This window comes from Aptenodytes patagonicus, chromosome 9 (genome assembly GCF_965638725.1).
Source record: "Aptenodytes patagonicus chromosome 9, bAptPat1.pri.cur, whole genome shotgun sequence".
NCBI classification, from domain to species: domain Eukaryota; kingdom Metazoa; phylum Chordata; class Aves; order Sphenisciformes; family Spheniscidae; genus Aptenodytes; species Aptenodytes patagonicus.
In genome coordinates, this window is record NC_134957.1 from 2,487,692 (window position 1) to 2,503,693 (window position 16,002).

At 46.2% G+C, this 16,002-nt stretch overlaps 1 protein-coding gene across 2 annotated transcripts in view; it reads right to left on the reverse strand.

The window, feature by feature from the left end:
• GPC3 (glypican 3) overlaps positions 1–16,002 on the reverse strand; it is a 153,974-nt gene that overhangs the window by 88,428 nt on the left and 49,544 nt on the right. The window lies entirely within an intron of this gene.

The window sequence follows — 16,002 nt, forward strand, 5'->3', positions numbered from 1 at the left end:
GTGAATGTGCCCCTTCTCCCTAAATAAGTCTCATCTATGGATGCGACTGCTCCAGGGCAGCAAGTGAACCAGCTCCTGAAGCTCAGTGCATTTGCTGAAGTCCCTCTTTCAGGCTCTGATGGCTCTCCCCATGTACCTCGATTTGCTCCCCAGGCCCCTTCCCTGGAGGCTCCCTACTTGCAGGACCTGGCACCAAACTCTCTGTGCAAGGCACAGCAATAACTGCAGGGGCCAGAATGCCCCCGGCCCGGCCAGACTTCACCTGCTGAGCTGCCCTGGCTCTTCCTGCTCCCTGGCACTTCCCTGCCAACGGTAAAACCTCATTTACTACCTGTGAAATGACCTATTGATGCAAATCCTCTCCCTTCACTCCTCAGGACACAAATCATGTTGGGAGAGAATGAGGCATTGGGATCCCTCAAGCCCACGATGGGAATCTTTTCCATCCTGAGACAAAAACATGGGTCTCCAGGCAGGGTGGTGGAAAATTCATCAGTTAATTAACTTGGTCCTAACGCAATCGCTGCACCCCCTTCAGATCCAGGGTTTCTAAACCTTTGAAAGTCCCGTACACCTAAAAACCAAAAACGCTCAGCCCCCCACAAAAAAACACCAATGTTCATGGATGGGAATTCAAACATCCATCAAGGAAATGCTAAAAGTCTTTTTTGTAAGCTCACCAAAACATTTTCTGACACGGCAATTGCCGCAGTACTGCTAGGAAGCAGTGAAAGGAGCCATAGGCATTCACATGTGAGTAAGCTCTAAAGGAAATACTTCTTTAATATCTCCAATGAATCAGACAACTTCAGACTCACTGCAACAGCCCGTGTTCCTGAAAGACACACAAAAGAGCTCACCAAGAGAGAAACAACTGTTTGCAATAACAGCCTGGCTGCCACAGGCACTACTGGTGAGACGAACCACGAGTCATTTTTCAAACAGCAGGTAATATTTATTTACAAACTTGGAAAAGGTTTGCAATATACTGAGCAGAAAGGAAACAAAATCCAAGAGATTTTCCCCTGGCAGCAATAAGAGCAGACTCCAGATTTGTTCCGTTATGATTTACACTACACTGCAAGTTTTTAACAACGTTATCTGGAGACAAAAGCTCTTCTAAGCAGCATAATTACTTTTGTCTGTGGCATTACAAAACCCATAAGATGGTGCCACTGCTGCTGTTACAGGGCTTGTTTCTCTGAGCACATTTGGGTTTAGAGCTTAGGAAATGCTTTTTTTTCCAACTATGACACAGCCTTTTGGATTACTTTTACAATATTGTCACTATAAAAATTATGGACTCGAGCTCCCAAGCTTATGAGATTAGCTTCAAAGCATTAGTAATAAAAATTATAACGATTCAGTTATTTTGTCTTCTAAATTTTAAGCCATGAAGGTTTGCGCTTTCTAACTTTGCTCCATCACCACCAGACCAAGAGAGGAAAGGTCTCTGTCCAGTCTTTAAATGAGAGGGGGCTCCCTCCAGCTCCGTGCCCACCACCCTCGCTCCCGCAGGAGCCAAGTTAAAAGTTTCCAAAGCCAGTGCTGCTCACCAGCCAAAGCCAAGTCATTATGGTCTTGTCAGAAAAGCATCTTCTAATTATCTGTGCCTATCAAAAGGCCAAGCTCCAAAGCCATTTATTTTTAATTGTTCAGCTTATCTAGTGCCCTGGCATTTTGAAATGCACAACTCCCTGAAGTTTCTAATAAAAATACTGTATGCTAGCATCTCATTATACCCACTCAAAATGCCCTGAAAACACGCTCCTATTATATTCCAGGTAACAGTCCAACTGTTAGGCAATTAGTCACACCGCGGTTCACCCATTTATTACTTACATCTCACACACAAAAACTTTGTTAATGCAGACAGCAGAGCCCACCAATGCAAGCTGCTATAAGCCCAGAAGCAAGGAGACAAGAAACACTAGTGCCCGCAGCTCCCCACCTTCAAGCAGCCTCTCACGGTAGTCCATGCCCGGACCGGACCCTGCCTGGAGGGAGTTCAGTGCAGTGCTCCATACCCCGTGCAGGCATCCGCATCTCGTGACAGCAAAAGCCAGGTTTCGGGATGCTGGAGGGGACCACAGGAAAGCAGCTTGTCTTTTGAGGGGCACTGGGATGCCTTGAGAGATTCCTGGAGACCCTCAGGAGTACCCACTTCGATGTAGGAAGCCCACACTCTAAGTGAAATTTCAAAAAAAGCCAAAAAAAAAAATCTCACAGCAAACACCTCTTGAAAATGACTCTGCAGTAAAATCTTTTCTGGGGCTTCATGCTTGAACACGTGGCTGTGGCACTTTTGATTAAATATGGGTTGCACATCTATTGTATAATTCGTTTTCCCGAGCATCAAGAAATATTCTGTTTTGTGCCATGACAGATGTGTGAATGCTTAAGAGATTCCTGAAAATTTAATAGAGAGTTAAAAATGCAAACAGTCAGGGCTGGCACAAGTGGTGGATGAACATGATTCTGCATCAAAACCAAGGGGAATGGGAGGAATAAGGTCCCAGAGAAGCAGGCTCAAACCGAACCCTGGGAGCACAAGTAGGAAAAGTGGAGACAGAAGGATGTAAAGGCTTCTGCAGCAAACAAGGTAGCTCTCTTGTGCTGGTAAACTGTCAGACCAAAGAAATATAAGCCTCTCCCCATGCAACCCACGTCCCCAACCTGGTGCTGAAGCCCACATAAGGGCTGGGGTTCAAGTGTCCAGGCTTCTCTCCATCACTGGGCACCAGTTTAGGGATGCACCGTGCAGCAGAACTGCTGGGAAGGGGCACGGCAGAGCCCGGATGCAGGAGTGCCCAAGGACGAAGGGACGCCTTTGGCTTGGAGAACCTCAAACTCTGCACCCACCATTTGTGTGGGCGAACACTGCTCCCACAGAAGTGATTTACCGCAAAGGAAACGGTGTTTTTATCCTCGTCCAGTGCTCTCCGAGACAGCTGGGAGTTTGCACTACAGAGAGCAAGAAACACACTGCTGTTCCCCAGCGCAGGGACCGCTGGGGTCAGAGCGGTCTCGCCCCAACCCCGCCTCGTGGGAAGGCAGAGGCGAGTGCTGAGCTGGCAGAGCTCGGGGTCAGCCGATGAGGAGTTCACTTTCAGCCACACACAGAAATATGTACACTCCAAGTATTTCATATTTTCCTCTTTCCCTCTAAAGGGGAAAAGTTAATTAAACCAATCCCACAGTGCAGAAAATAAATCACTGAAAACAGCACCACCAGGCTTTTGTTATGTTATAGTTATATCAATAACATGCCCAGAACTCATGTCACATCACTGGGGAACTTTCACCTTCACCATTTTACTTTTTTTTTACCCCAAATATTTACACTCTTTGCTTCTAGTCTCTCCTACCTCTCCAAATTGCTGCAGAGCCAACAGTCTCCATCTACAACTCTTATTTTGAGCCAGCTGCTCAGCCAGGGAACACAGCCCAGTGCAGCAGGAATAGCTTCAAAAACCCCGGGAAAGGGGCATTTCTGGCCTGAGTAACCGAGCAGACAGAGATATCACAGATCCAGGCATTTTACCACTGCAAAGCCACATCTGGGGTTGTTTTGTTTTTATTTTTAAACACAAAGTGCATTTCCAAAAAAGAGAGGAGACACAAGGAAACCAGCACTTGGTCACCCCCCCAGCCATATTTTACTAATTGGAGGCTCCAACATCCACCTAATGGGGTTATAAAGATATCAAAAAAGCAGCATGCCTCTTAAAAGACAAATGACGAGCCACATTTCAAGCAGAGGGCAAGTGATTCCATACACTCCCTCCCAAATTTACAAGCCAAGACCAGGACACCAGTTTGTATAGTTCCTCCATTTATTTTAAACTAAAAGTTACAAGCAACTTCTGGAAAAAATGCATGCCTAGCAAATTCCTTTATTCCAGAATAAAGGAAGATAGAGCAAGCCACGAGGTCAAGTTGAGCTTGTATTCAAAAATTCAAAAAAAAGTCTTTGGAAGTGCATTGGTCTCAGTAACCTTAGAGCAAGGCAGATCTGAGACAGGTTTTCCAGCCTCCCTTTCATTCCAGCGGGCTTTTATCAGCCTGTTAAGTCTCCAACAATGGAGAGCAGACTATTTATTTAAGAAGCAAATTCCTTCCTTTATAATCTCCCCTGGCCAAATTCTCTTTAAAGTTATCTCAACTGTCTGATGAAAAGCAAATGGCAGAAGATCACTTCTTGATCCCCATAGTAACACAAAGGACTTGCACTTATTTAAGGGCACCTGTTGACCGTTTTTAAGTCACTCCAGCCCCTTTATTTCTGATTTCAGCTTCCTACCTGTGCTAGCACAACTTGGGAAAGGCATTTGCTCAGTAACATACAGCAACCAACATCAGTGTAACTCTCTTCCCCTAGGGTGGCTGTTCCCAAGACACAGAACAGTGCCCGGGCTCTCAAAAGCAATTTAGTGATTTTTAAGCTGATTTTGTCTCAAGACACCTCAGAGAAGGACAGGGGTTTCCAACATGGAAATAAGACCGTGTATCACCTCAGTAGCACAAGTGCAACCAGTCCCTCCAATGGTCTCTGGCAGCATCCAACTCTCTGGGCACACACAGAGTATTTTAGCAGCATCTTGCTCGACACGGAGCAGGGTACCCAAACCCCCGTCCTGTCTGAGATGCCATGGGGACACACAGGACACCATACCCACACCAGCACCACTACAACAGGGCTCAGGACATCCCAGACACACAAACCCCAGGCACCGTCTCCACCCATAAAAAAAGGAGGACCTACCCATGGCCTCACTTTCCAGACTTAGCACCTTCCAAAAATTGAACTCACTTCTTTCCTTCCTTCCATCCTCTCTGGTATCTTGAGCAGAGGTCCCAGAACAACTGGCTGTTTTGCTGGGGTGTTTTGGGTAGTGGGGGTTTTGTTTGTTTGTTTGTGGGGGAGGGTGGTTTGGCAGGGGTTTTTGGTTTGGTTTTTTGTGGATCATCTTTGTTTGTTTGGTGGGAGGGTTGGTTTGGTTGGTTTTTGGGGGGGGTTGTTGGGGTGTTTTTTGTTTGGTGGGGGGTTTTGGTTGGTTGGATTTTTTGTTTGGGGGGGTTTTCTTTGTTTTGGTTTTGTTTTTTAAGTTGATGCATGGGCAGGTTTGTTCCCAGGGAACAAACAGAAGGTGAGACATCACATCCTGGTGGCACCAGTTGAGCCCACGTCTGGGTCATCCGCAGCATCCCACGTGGTTCCTGCATCCCCCTTGCCCTGGCTCAAAGCCCCGTTTTGATTAACACTCATTTTAAAAGGAAGATGTTTTATCGTCTCCTTACTCCCCCCTGTAAGAGCGAGGCAGCTGTTGTAACGGGCACGCAAGATGATAATTTGGCTTTCAAGAGCAAGGCTCACCACTACTGCTGCCAGAAATGGATCCGAGGCTCCAATGCCCGCTCCAAACGGGCTTTCCTTCAAGAACATGAATAATCCTCTGCAAAGTAATGGCACTATTCATCTCTCTAAAGTTCCTCGCAGGCTTAAATCCCTTGCTGAACAGGGGGCCACATGTTCAGCTGCGTTCCCAGTAAATTAAAATTCAGCTTGTTCTTTTTCTGAAGAGAAACACGGAGAGTATCGATCAATAAATTTACCAAAAGTTTTATGGCAGCTGGTTTTCTCAGTAATAGAGCAACCACTGTTCAGACATGGTTTAACACATAATCTCCAGATCAATAAAACTTTTGATTTATAAATAATGATAAAAAAAGGAGCAAGGACAAATATGCTTGGGAAAAAGTAAATACTTTCTCCAAAGGATATTTTCAGCATAATCCTCTCAAAATAAAGACTGCGTATTTCAAAGGCTGCATGTGGAAACCAACAAAGAATATGTTATCTAACAAAGTTGAAAATTCATATTCATCATTACGATGCTCCGACTAGTCTATTCTGCAACTCTCAGCACGCAAGTACGTGACCTTCTTCGTGGCATTTGCTAAGCACTAGCTTCTCATAACTCCAGAATCTTTTTTTCCAAAGAAAAGTTACCACCCAGAGACACCACTCTTCTGAACACTTCCACACAAGGTACTTCCTTACTGCAAATGTTACGTTTATTATAAAGCCTTTCCTAGGCATGAAAAACACAGGTCAGAGAGGATTATAAATCTTATCACCTGACAATTTTTTCAATTACTGTGCATGTTAAAATGATGCTACCACAAATAGGTTGCAAGAGATATGCTGGAAAAATCTATTAACTTACTGTAAATCTATTTAAGTTGGGAATTCACGCCTTGCAGAATTTTACCATTAATCCTGAGAATTAGTTTATTGCTGGACAGGGAGGGCAGAGCCCATGAAGGTCATTTCAAAGATGTACTGCACCATGGCCTGTCTAAGGACGCCCCAATCCAGGTATTTAATGTGTTAGTGAGTCTTTGAGTAAGTGCTCGCATGCTCCCCTTTACAGAGATACTCTGCTGAATAAGAAAAAGCATCACCTTTTTCTAAACCTTCACATTGCTTCTCCTCCCTTCCACAGTCTCCTCTTGCAGTGGAAACACTGACATATTTGAGAGGTTACAACAACGTATGTACAATTATTCAGTTGCTTTGGGAATCAACACCTGATATTTTTTTATATCCATGAAGAAAAATCAGAGAGGGAAGAGCCTCAGGTTCAAATACAGAGACTTCTGGTCCAAAGGCAACCGCCTTCCCTGGCCCAAGCCCACCACTGGTCCTGCCGTGAAGAATATTTTCCCTCAAAAAGCTATTCTTCATTGACTTCTTGTCAAGAATCAAAAAATTCATTTCCTGTGAGGTCTGCACTTAACTGACTGGCTCAGGCACGTCAGAGATGGATCCTTCTTGATAACGGAGTAATGGGAGTTTTTACAGCCTCTAGAGACAGAAAGAAGAGCCAGCCCATTTTCCGCTATCTGAATTGATCATTTGCTGTTTGTCCTCTGAAGGCATCGGCGAAGGAGAGCTCACGGACTGTCAGCATCCACCACAGCTCAGCCGCTGCACAGCCTCTCACACAAGCAACATGAAAGGGATGGAGGGGAAAAGGAAAGGAATTAAATGCTGGCAGCCCAGAGTCATGCCCACATCCCCACCGTGCCTCTGGAAGATGGGAAAGGGTAAGCGTCCTCTTTGCAGACAGTATCCCATTTTTATATCAAAATATATTTTCCTGTTTGAAGTAAATAGCATTCTCCTACACAAGGCCTTGCTTTTCTTCAAAGTTTTCATCTTTTCATACAAGACCCAAGGACCTTGGAAGGTCCTTTTCCCAAAGACCTTCCTGAAGGTGCCCCAGAACAGCCTCCCCCGAGCCAGGACATAAAGGGCAAAGCACCAGGGCAGTTTTGCCTTAGCTGATGGGCAGTCTGCACCCCTTCATCTACGGATGCCCTGAACCCCCTTTAGTGAAACCTGCACCCTCTGTCCGTCGGCTAACGGAGGGACCTTTGCAGGCAGGGAAAGAGCAGGGGCCAGCGAGGGATCAAAGATGCTCTACGACATCCCTGCACCCACAAGAGCCTTTCTGGAAAATACAGTTGACCACGGCCACATTGCAGCCCCATGGCCGCCCTCCCCACGTGCTTTTCCATTACAAAACACTTCACAGATTCCCTTCGTCTTCAGGGCAGACAGGGAAAGCAAGTGACCAAAACCGACGGCATCACCGGCACAGAGAGGGGCTGCTCCGTACGGCAGTTCAGCAGGCTCCTAGGGTCAAAGGCAGAGTGAAAATGCTGCCAGCAAGCAGACGGGACGGACTTGCTCTGTTGCTGACGCTTCTCCCCAGACGCGGTCCACTCGCTGTGACAGACTTTGGAAAAGCTCCTCCTGACTTCCAGAAGCAGCAGCTCAAAGCAGGTCCACGCAGACACGGACCCAGCCTTTCTCTAAAGCATACAAAGTCGGGCACAAAGCACTCATTTTTCCCTTGCACACAGCAGCCCGCTCTGCTATTGCTAAGCCCGAGGTTGCGCTGCAAACCTCCCTCCTCTTTCTGTTACCAATTTGATGGCATTTTACATGCCTAAGAAATCTAAACTGCAATAAAACCACAGTGACAAAACCAAAACTGGCGATGGAAAAAGCAGTTCCTGCCCAGCGTGGCTGTGCAGGGAGCATGTTAAAAGCTGTCTGGAGCGAGAGTCATTAAAGTTTGCAAACATGCAGCGCTCTTAACTCCCCCCAGACACCACCCCCCCCCCCCCCGGCCCAGACAAAGAGCCCATGGACGCCAGGGCTGCAGAATCTCCCCATAAACACTTTCATTTTAAGCCAGTTTAACTGGAAAAAGGTCAAGACCAGTAACAGCACAACATGTGTTATCGGTTAAACAAAGTTAGCAGCTATCAGTTAAACAAAGATCACTTAGACACAAACCAAATCAAAGATCCTCTGTATTTCAGGCACCCAGATGAATCTCTAACACCCTACTAAGCCTCTGTGTTTTATGGGCAGTCACCATGAAGTCAGCATTGAGGTTTTTTTAATTGCACGTGAATTAATTAACCACCCAGGTAAACAGACTACAACTTAAAAAAAAAAAAATGGGTAACAACACAAAAAGCTAGAAGTGTCATCTACATCTCCACTGCCCAGAGCAACTGCTGTGTTTCTGATTTCCCATCATCAAGTACCATCTAAATTATTGCCCAATTTGTATAGACAGCCAATAGACTATTTTTCTCCCCTGAAAGCTCAAATACAGATACCTATTAAACATGTATTTAATGAGAAAGCTTGCTCTTTGCACACTGAATGTTTTCATACCATGTCATCTTAGGTATATAAACACAGTCAGGATTCAAACTGGTGTATTCCCTGCTCCAGTAAGTGATATTTGTAGCAAAGTTTCACCTTTGACAAAGGCTGAATCTATTCCCAACCGCGGGAATTGCTCTCACGTCTTGCACAATCTGTTGTTTTTCCTGAAGCCCCAGCTTTGGGCAGAGCGGATTACATAAAGACCTCAGTTTACAATTAAAAACCAAAACAATGCAGCCCTCACTGCTGTGGGAAAAAGCTTGAAAATGTGACCTGTAGTGCCGGAAGACAAGAAAAGCAAATTAAGGAAAACCTCACAATGTATCCTTTTTCAAACTTACCAATTTTAATGCCGATCACATTGTTCTTAGGGCTTTAATCAGGATTTCGTAATGCCCTGAGGTTATGGGAACTGAAAACCACATACTTCTACTCAAATGAGACAGCAAAACATGTTGCAAATTCATCTTTCCTATGAAGATACTCATGTTTCATCCTAATCTTTACCTCCCCACTAAGGCAAAAATTTACTGAAGTCTCCCAAAGACTTACTATGGGCAAAGTGCCACAAAAAGCTTTTTTTTTCCAGAATATAGGGGTAACCCTACTCCGATTTGGGTGAGTCCCAGCCTTTACCTTTATAAATTAACAAAACCGACCAGTTTTAAAACGGGGGGGGGGCACAGGGAGGAGGGTCTTGCTCTTCCCCATTTCCCAGGCTGACATGCAATTTATCCCCCGGACCTAACAAGCGGCATGTAAGCACAAGATGCAATTTCAAACGGCGCCAGACCACAAGTGATTCCTCCCAGATGCGGCAGTGGAAATTTGGACATGTTTTCCCCGATGGCTCAGCAGCACCGGAGCACAGCCCCGACACCCCCCGCGAGGGCTGGGGCTGCCCACCCTCCCCAACACCCGGGTGCGGATGGCCCTCCCTGAAAACAGCCAAATTTCAGTGTTGGCCTCCAGAGCTAGGAAAGGAAAATTAAGGAGAAAAAGCTAATTTCCTTTGCTCCTGAATGAATTATTAGTTACAGTTCCTGTCCCAAAGTGTTTCTGCTGGCCTAAGCAGCATGGACAGGAAAAAAAAGAGAGTTAGCAAGTGGCAGGTTCGTATTTAGCAATACCAGTACATGAGCCTGCATACAGCAGGAAAAAAAAAAGGGGGGGGGGGGATTACAGGAACTGTTAAGGGCTCCTCTCTGAGCTTAGCTACTTCACATATTCTGCTGTCAAATCTGAAGTTAAAGCTGAAAATCCCTCGTGTGCACAGAGTTATTCCAACACCACCAAGCTGTTACACTATTTTGTCATCCCCATGCAAACACCCTGAGCAGGGAGGCGTAGCTGCAGCTGTAAGCAGAGCGAGCCCAGGCCTCACATGGAATATATATGATAGAAATTCACTTTTGCACATCAAAAATCAGAATAATTGATTTTATAAAGAGAGGGGTCAGTGACACTCACTGTAGAAGGTGGTAATTTCTAAAGGTACTTTGACGTGGATTTGACTGCACGCACTTCTCCAATGCCAATACAAGGCAAAAAGGGTCTGGCTTAAATAACGAGCCACGCGAATGCCTCGGCTGGGTGTGGAGGTGATCTGCAGCAGCCACCCCAAGCCACGTGCAAAGCGGTCTCAGCCTGGATGGGGAGCGCATCCCCACCGGCACCTGCATCTCCCACGCAGGCCAGGGCAGGAAGCCCTGCCCTGGTGCTCCTGCAGCACCATCTCTGCAGCCAGAGACCTCTGATGGCCACCGCCAGCCAGGGAAAGGCTTGTTTCAACTGAAGGACTTAATTTGAGGGTCATCTTTGTGCTTATGCTGGATAAAAGAGGGCGGAGGGGGAAGACTGAAAGTATTTGCAAGTTTATTTAATTTTTGGTGCTTTTTTTAAACCACGTAAACAAACAGAGCATCACTTCCATTCCTCACTGGTCTTTGTGAAAGGGGACTGGGAGTCCCCACAGCTGGTTTCTTAGCATATGCGTCCACTCTCAAAGTTTTTCTCTCCATCAAGAAAGTGAACTAGACAGTAACATCAGCTAGACAGTAGGAACAAAACAAACAAGCAGAGGCTAAACTGCTTCTCACCCTTTGCATTCCTGCTCAAACCCACTCCTGCAGCACTCCACTCTTCTTCCAGCCCAGGCCTGAAGTTTTAAAATGCTGTCTGCAGAGAGAATTAGGCTGGATTTATTGCAAACACCTCCTCTGGACACTTGTGAAGCAATCTGAGAGCACCTAATGGATTTAGGATTTAGCTAAATTGGTGCAACACAATAAAGAGATTAAGAGCATGGTCAATCACAAGCGATTGAGATAGCGCATCCTTAAAAAGCTACCAGCCATCAGCAAGGTCCGAGAGTAACAATCAAGCAGGGAAAAAGGGGAGCAGAAGCACAGGGCAGAGACTGGGGTTTCCTCCAGCAGAGCCTGGGGAAGGTCTCTACGGAGCTGCACAGGGCAGCTGGCATCGCAGGGACGCAGAGCTGCCCTCGCCAGCACCCCCCCCCCCCCCCGTCTGACCTCCCTTCCCACCCAACACATCCCTTGTGAACGCTACGGAGAGACCGCGTTTGCCACGTATGTACCACCACCACCAGCATCTGTCTGCAACAGCTAGCCAAGGAGTGCTCTCTCCAACTTTAACGTAGGAAAACATTGGCACTGTGATGCATTTGGTCCAACCTCATCCATATAGGAAAAAACCTCACTACATTCTTCTACTACAGGTAACTTCTTTTAATTTTGGAAAAAAGTATTCAAAGAGAATAAACAAATTTAAAATAGCACATTGCTGGATGCAGACCCATTCCCACAGGTGACCATGCACATTACTACCTTCAGGATCCAGCCAAGACCTTGTAGGATCATCTCAAAGCCTCGCTTGACCCCACCACGTAGTGAAAACACCACATGGGGCTGAGTCCAAGAGTTTCATGCACTCTGAACACGCAGGGTCTTTCTGAAGCTTGGCAAGGTACACTTTTTCTGGCTTTCACTGCAAGTTTCCATGTGCTTCCCAGAGTCCTCTTCCCCTCCAGCTCCGCTTTGGCACACTTTGCCAGGGGATGTGGGGGAGCAGATTACACACCAGCCTCTCTGCCTGCCGGCAGTTCTCCTCCAGCTGGGCAGAGACATGGTCCAGCAAGGTCTTCGGGTAGTAGAAAGTGATTCAACTCAGGGAAGCTACAGCAGCAAACTCCATCAGCACTTAAACAGCTCAGCACCACCTTGTGCTGGCTGCAGCACCTTCCAGCCTAATTTCCAAGAAAAAGCTCATGAACAGGTTTGTCATAAAACAGTCTTTTTTGCAGTCCAGGAAAAAATGCGCACCATATTCTGGTTTCATGTTCGCAGAGACTCTACACAAGAGCAGAGCCAGCCTCTTCTTAGCAACCTATCAATCACAATCCCTCCTGCACCATTTGTTTCCAAGCAAACAGAAACACTAATAACCTTCCTCCTCCTAATACACTGAAACTGCACATCTTTAGTTCAAACAAGTCCTATGCTATTAGTCCTTACCAATATATAAGCTATCTTCATTTCAGAAGAAGCCATCCATATTCCACGGTTTCAGAATAATTGTTTTTCAAACAAGTTGCGATGAAAGGTTTCCCCCTGTACAGCTCCAGTTCCACATGGGAACACAAGTATCCAAATATTTTGGCTACTGGAATTATACAATAATAGCCTAGCTTATTGCTTCATTTTGTATCAAACTTAGTGAGGCTTCCAGGCATTTACACCACCAGCAGTCCTTCCCTTACTGTAAAATCTTTTTTATTGACAATTCAATCATGTCAGGTTTGGAACAGTAGACGTACTGATTTGATCAGCTATCATTGGATTTACAATATATAAATGACAGCACCGTATCTGGCCCACGTCGCAAGCAGCTGCCTTTTATCGATTTATATTCTACTAGCAAGGAAGAAAAATTGCAGCACAATGTAGTGGTATAGTCTCAGATCAATACCAATTTTTTTCTTAATGACACGAAGGCCAAGATAAGGACAGCATAAGTCAAAGCCAGACAGATCAAATTTGCCCAATATCCCTTTCAATTACTGAGGTACATACACAGGGATATGTAACATTATCAAAACGCTTTAAAATTACAAGAGGCTTACAAGGTTGCCCAACGTCCCCACCGGCCCTGGGCATCGTGATGGAGAACCCGGGGCTGCCTGGCTCCATCGGCCACCACACTGCCTTGCCCTTGATGGTTGCAGGCTGAGGCTCCCCGGAGAGCATGCAAGACCAACTCCACTGCCACGAAGCAAGGGACTCCGGTTTGGTACTAACAAAGTCAGCAACACTCGTGGTTACCGATATTTGCTCCACAGCCACATCTTCGGCGGTGCCCAATGTGCTAGGGTGCTGGTGCAGAGGGTCCCTGGTACACTGGGTACCACCAAAGCACCACAGATGCAAATAAAAGGATGGGGCCAAAAAAGCAGCAAATAGCATTTGAGTATTCCTTCTAGCTCTTCTCTTCAGGTTTAACCCTTCTCTTCTGATGGCCCTGGGGCAGCGATGATGGTGCGCAGTGCCACCTCCCCACCCCTGGGCAAACGATGCACCTACCCCCAGGCATCATCCCAAGGTGACCAAGGAGGAGGGAATGCAGGTACGCAGTTGTTCAGATACTGTCCCCCACTCTGTAACAACCAGTCTGACCTCATGTCACCTATGGGATCGTATGTTTAACCTGGCAGCAAGGAAAGCCCCTCTGGTGATGTGCTGCTCTTCCCCAGCACGCTGCACAGCCCGGGCAGGCACCACGCGGCTCAGGCACACTTCCAGCCGCTGCAGGAAGCACCGGCACGGGCTACAGGATTTGGGCTCTTCGAGATAATGCGTCTCTCAAGGTCCAACCCATCAATAATAGAAAGCTCCTAATTATTCCAGTAGTGCTACCATTTCATAAATTCAGTCGTTGCTTAATGAGAAGTTATGAGCAAGCCCTTTCTTCATTAACTCTTCTGCAAGGCACAGGAACAGAAACTTCCCAGCCTAAACCCTCCACACTTAGGCAGCTTAAATTCCCATTCTTAATTGGCAGCTGGAAAGCAGGGTTGTCATGATTTATATGTCTTCTGTACTCCGAGTTTTGATAATTACAAGTTCTGCGTGGCTCGTGATTAATCTATTTGCACCGTATGAATTACAAACCCAAACACATTTGGAAATGAAAATTCATGCACTAGCTCAAGCACAGGCAATGTGACAGTGAAATGGGTGACGAAGTACAAATCAGCCCAAGGCTGCAGTCGAAACAACAGTGCCTGAGATCATCCCTGCAATCTAGTTTGAGATTTAAAAAAAAAAAAAACAAAAACACCAAAGTTTTCTCCCTCCTCGCTTCTTTTCTGGAGGCAGAAAAGGGCAAAAGCACTTAGATAATTATTAATTTATATGACCTTGATGTGTATGCATTCCTCATCTCTTTAAAATGCATTTAGAGCAGCTGGTATAAAAGCACCATTTAACCAAGGTGTGTGCAGATGCACACGGTTAACAAGAAAACACATTTTTATAGAGGTAAATGGGAAGGAAATCAAATGACTCTTGCTGATTATTCCTGTAAAATTAAATGCCCCCCTTTCCTAACTGGTGCAGCCTTTTGGGCGCTGTGAGCTTGCACACAGTGCTGACCACTGCAGGAAGACAGGACCAGCTTCTGGCCACAGAGCCTGGACGGAGGTGACCAGCCCTGGGGCACCTGGGTGACACGGGCAGGAGTCCCCGGAGAGGGACGCGGGACTGCTCACTGCACTGACAGCCAAGGCAGCAGGACCCCCTCGGGCACGGAGGACCCAGCGGTCCCACTACGTGATATCCCCACCCAAGCACATGCAGAACAGGGCGACCCCGGCATTTCACAGCTCAACGTGGCCATGACCGTTCTGCTCCTTGTCTTGTTTCAGGTGCCGCCATGTCCAACACTAAGATTTCCAAAGACAAATGGGAAACAGGGACTGGCTTCAGCAGGCACCAACAGCCTTCCCCAAAAACCCCAGAAACAGAGGGATCAGCCATGTCCCTAAGTTCTCTACCTTGGGCAGCTGTGATGCAGCCTCAGTGCTCACCATCAGCCCATCTGGAGATTACAGACCCCCATTTCCAACTTTTTTCAGAGAACAATTTCACTATACCATACATAGCATTTGGGCTAATGCTGGGTTTTTTCCTCCCCTTCATTTCAAGATCATTACAATCCATCCTATAAATCAGCATGTCCTTTTAGTGCAATTACTCTGAAAAAAAAATGCCATGCAGCAGTGAAACTTTTCATTTGACAGTGGCCACGTTCCAAAAGCGACTGGAAAATGTTACTGCCACTCTGAAAAACAAACATCGACTTTTAATTACCTAAAAGGATGAGACAATTTCCAATTCTGTTGAGAGATTGCTTCTTTGGAATAAATATTTATTGATACCTATACCCCACCTACTTAGTCATTTACTTTTTAAAAAATATGCACGTTTTAAAATGGGTTTACTTTTCCCTCCATCATAAAAAATGCAGGCTACATTTCTCATTCATGAGGGTTTCATTTTTAATCTGCCATCTCAAACAGGTTTGGTCTGCACTTGTGGTGAGAACAGGCATGAGAAAAATAAAACTTTACTTTTAGAAGATTGAAAAAAAAATGAAATAAACTAAGCCTCCCCACTGTGTTTGCCTCAGAGAATCCCACAAGTCCTTGTGGCAGCAGATGCAATTTGATGTTCATACCAGGTCCTTGAATCTCATTGTTCCCAGTGCACATTAACTTGACATTTAGAAATATTGTTTTTGAAAGCCATTCGAACATTAAGAAGTTCCTGACTATTTCTAATCTGCAGGGCAGCAACAGAAACAAGGGTGGTAATTTCTCTCCCCCCCCCAGAAAAGTAATAAAAAGTTAACCTCGAATAAAAGCTTTCCCTGGAAAATGGCAACACGTATCCTGTGAATGCAGCAGCAGAGACATACGGCAAGTGCCACGGCTGCGCCGACTCGCCATTCATCTAACAGCGCAGTGTGAAGCATGTGCTGGGGAAGACGGCTCTTTCCCTGCTTTTGGGGTGCACCCTGCATGTAGAGCACGCTGGCTTGGGCTCCCCTGCTTGCAAATTCATTGCGGCTGGTTGTTAAAGTTCTGCTGAGAGGCACAAGAACTGAGCGTGCGTGCACCAGCACGCAACACAGCAAAACAAGGCATCTCAGCCCAGCGTGCTCAG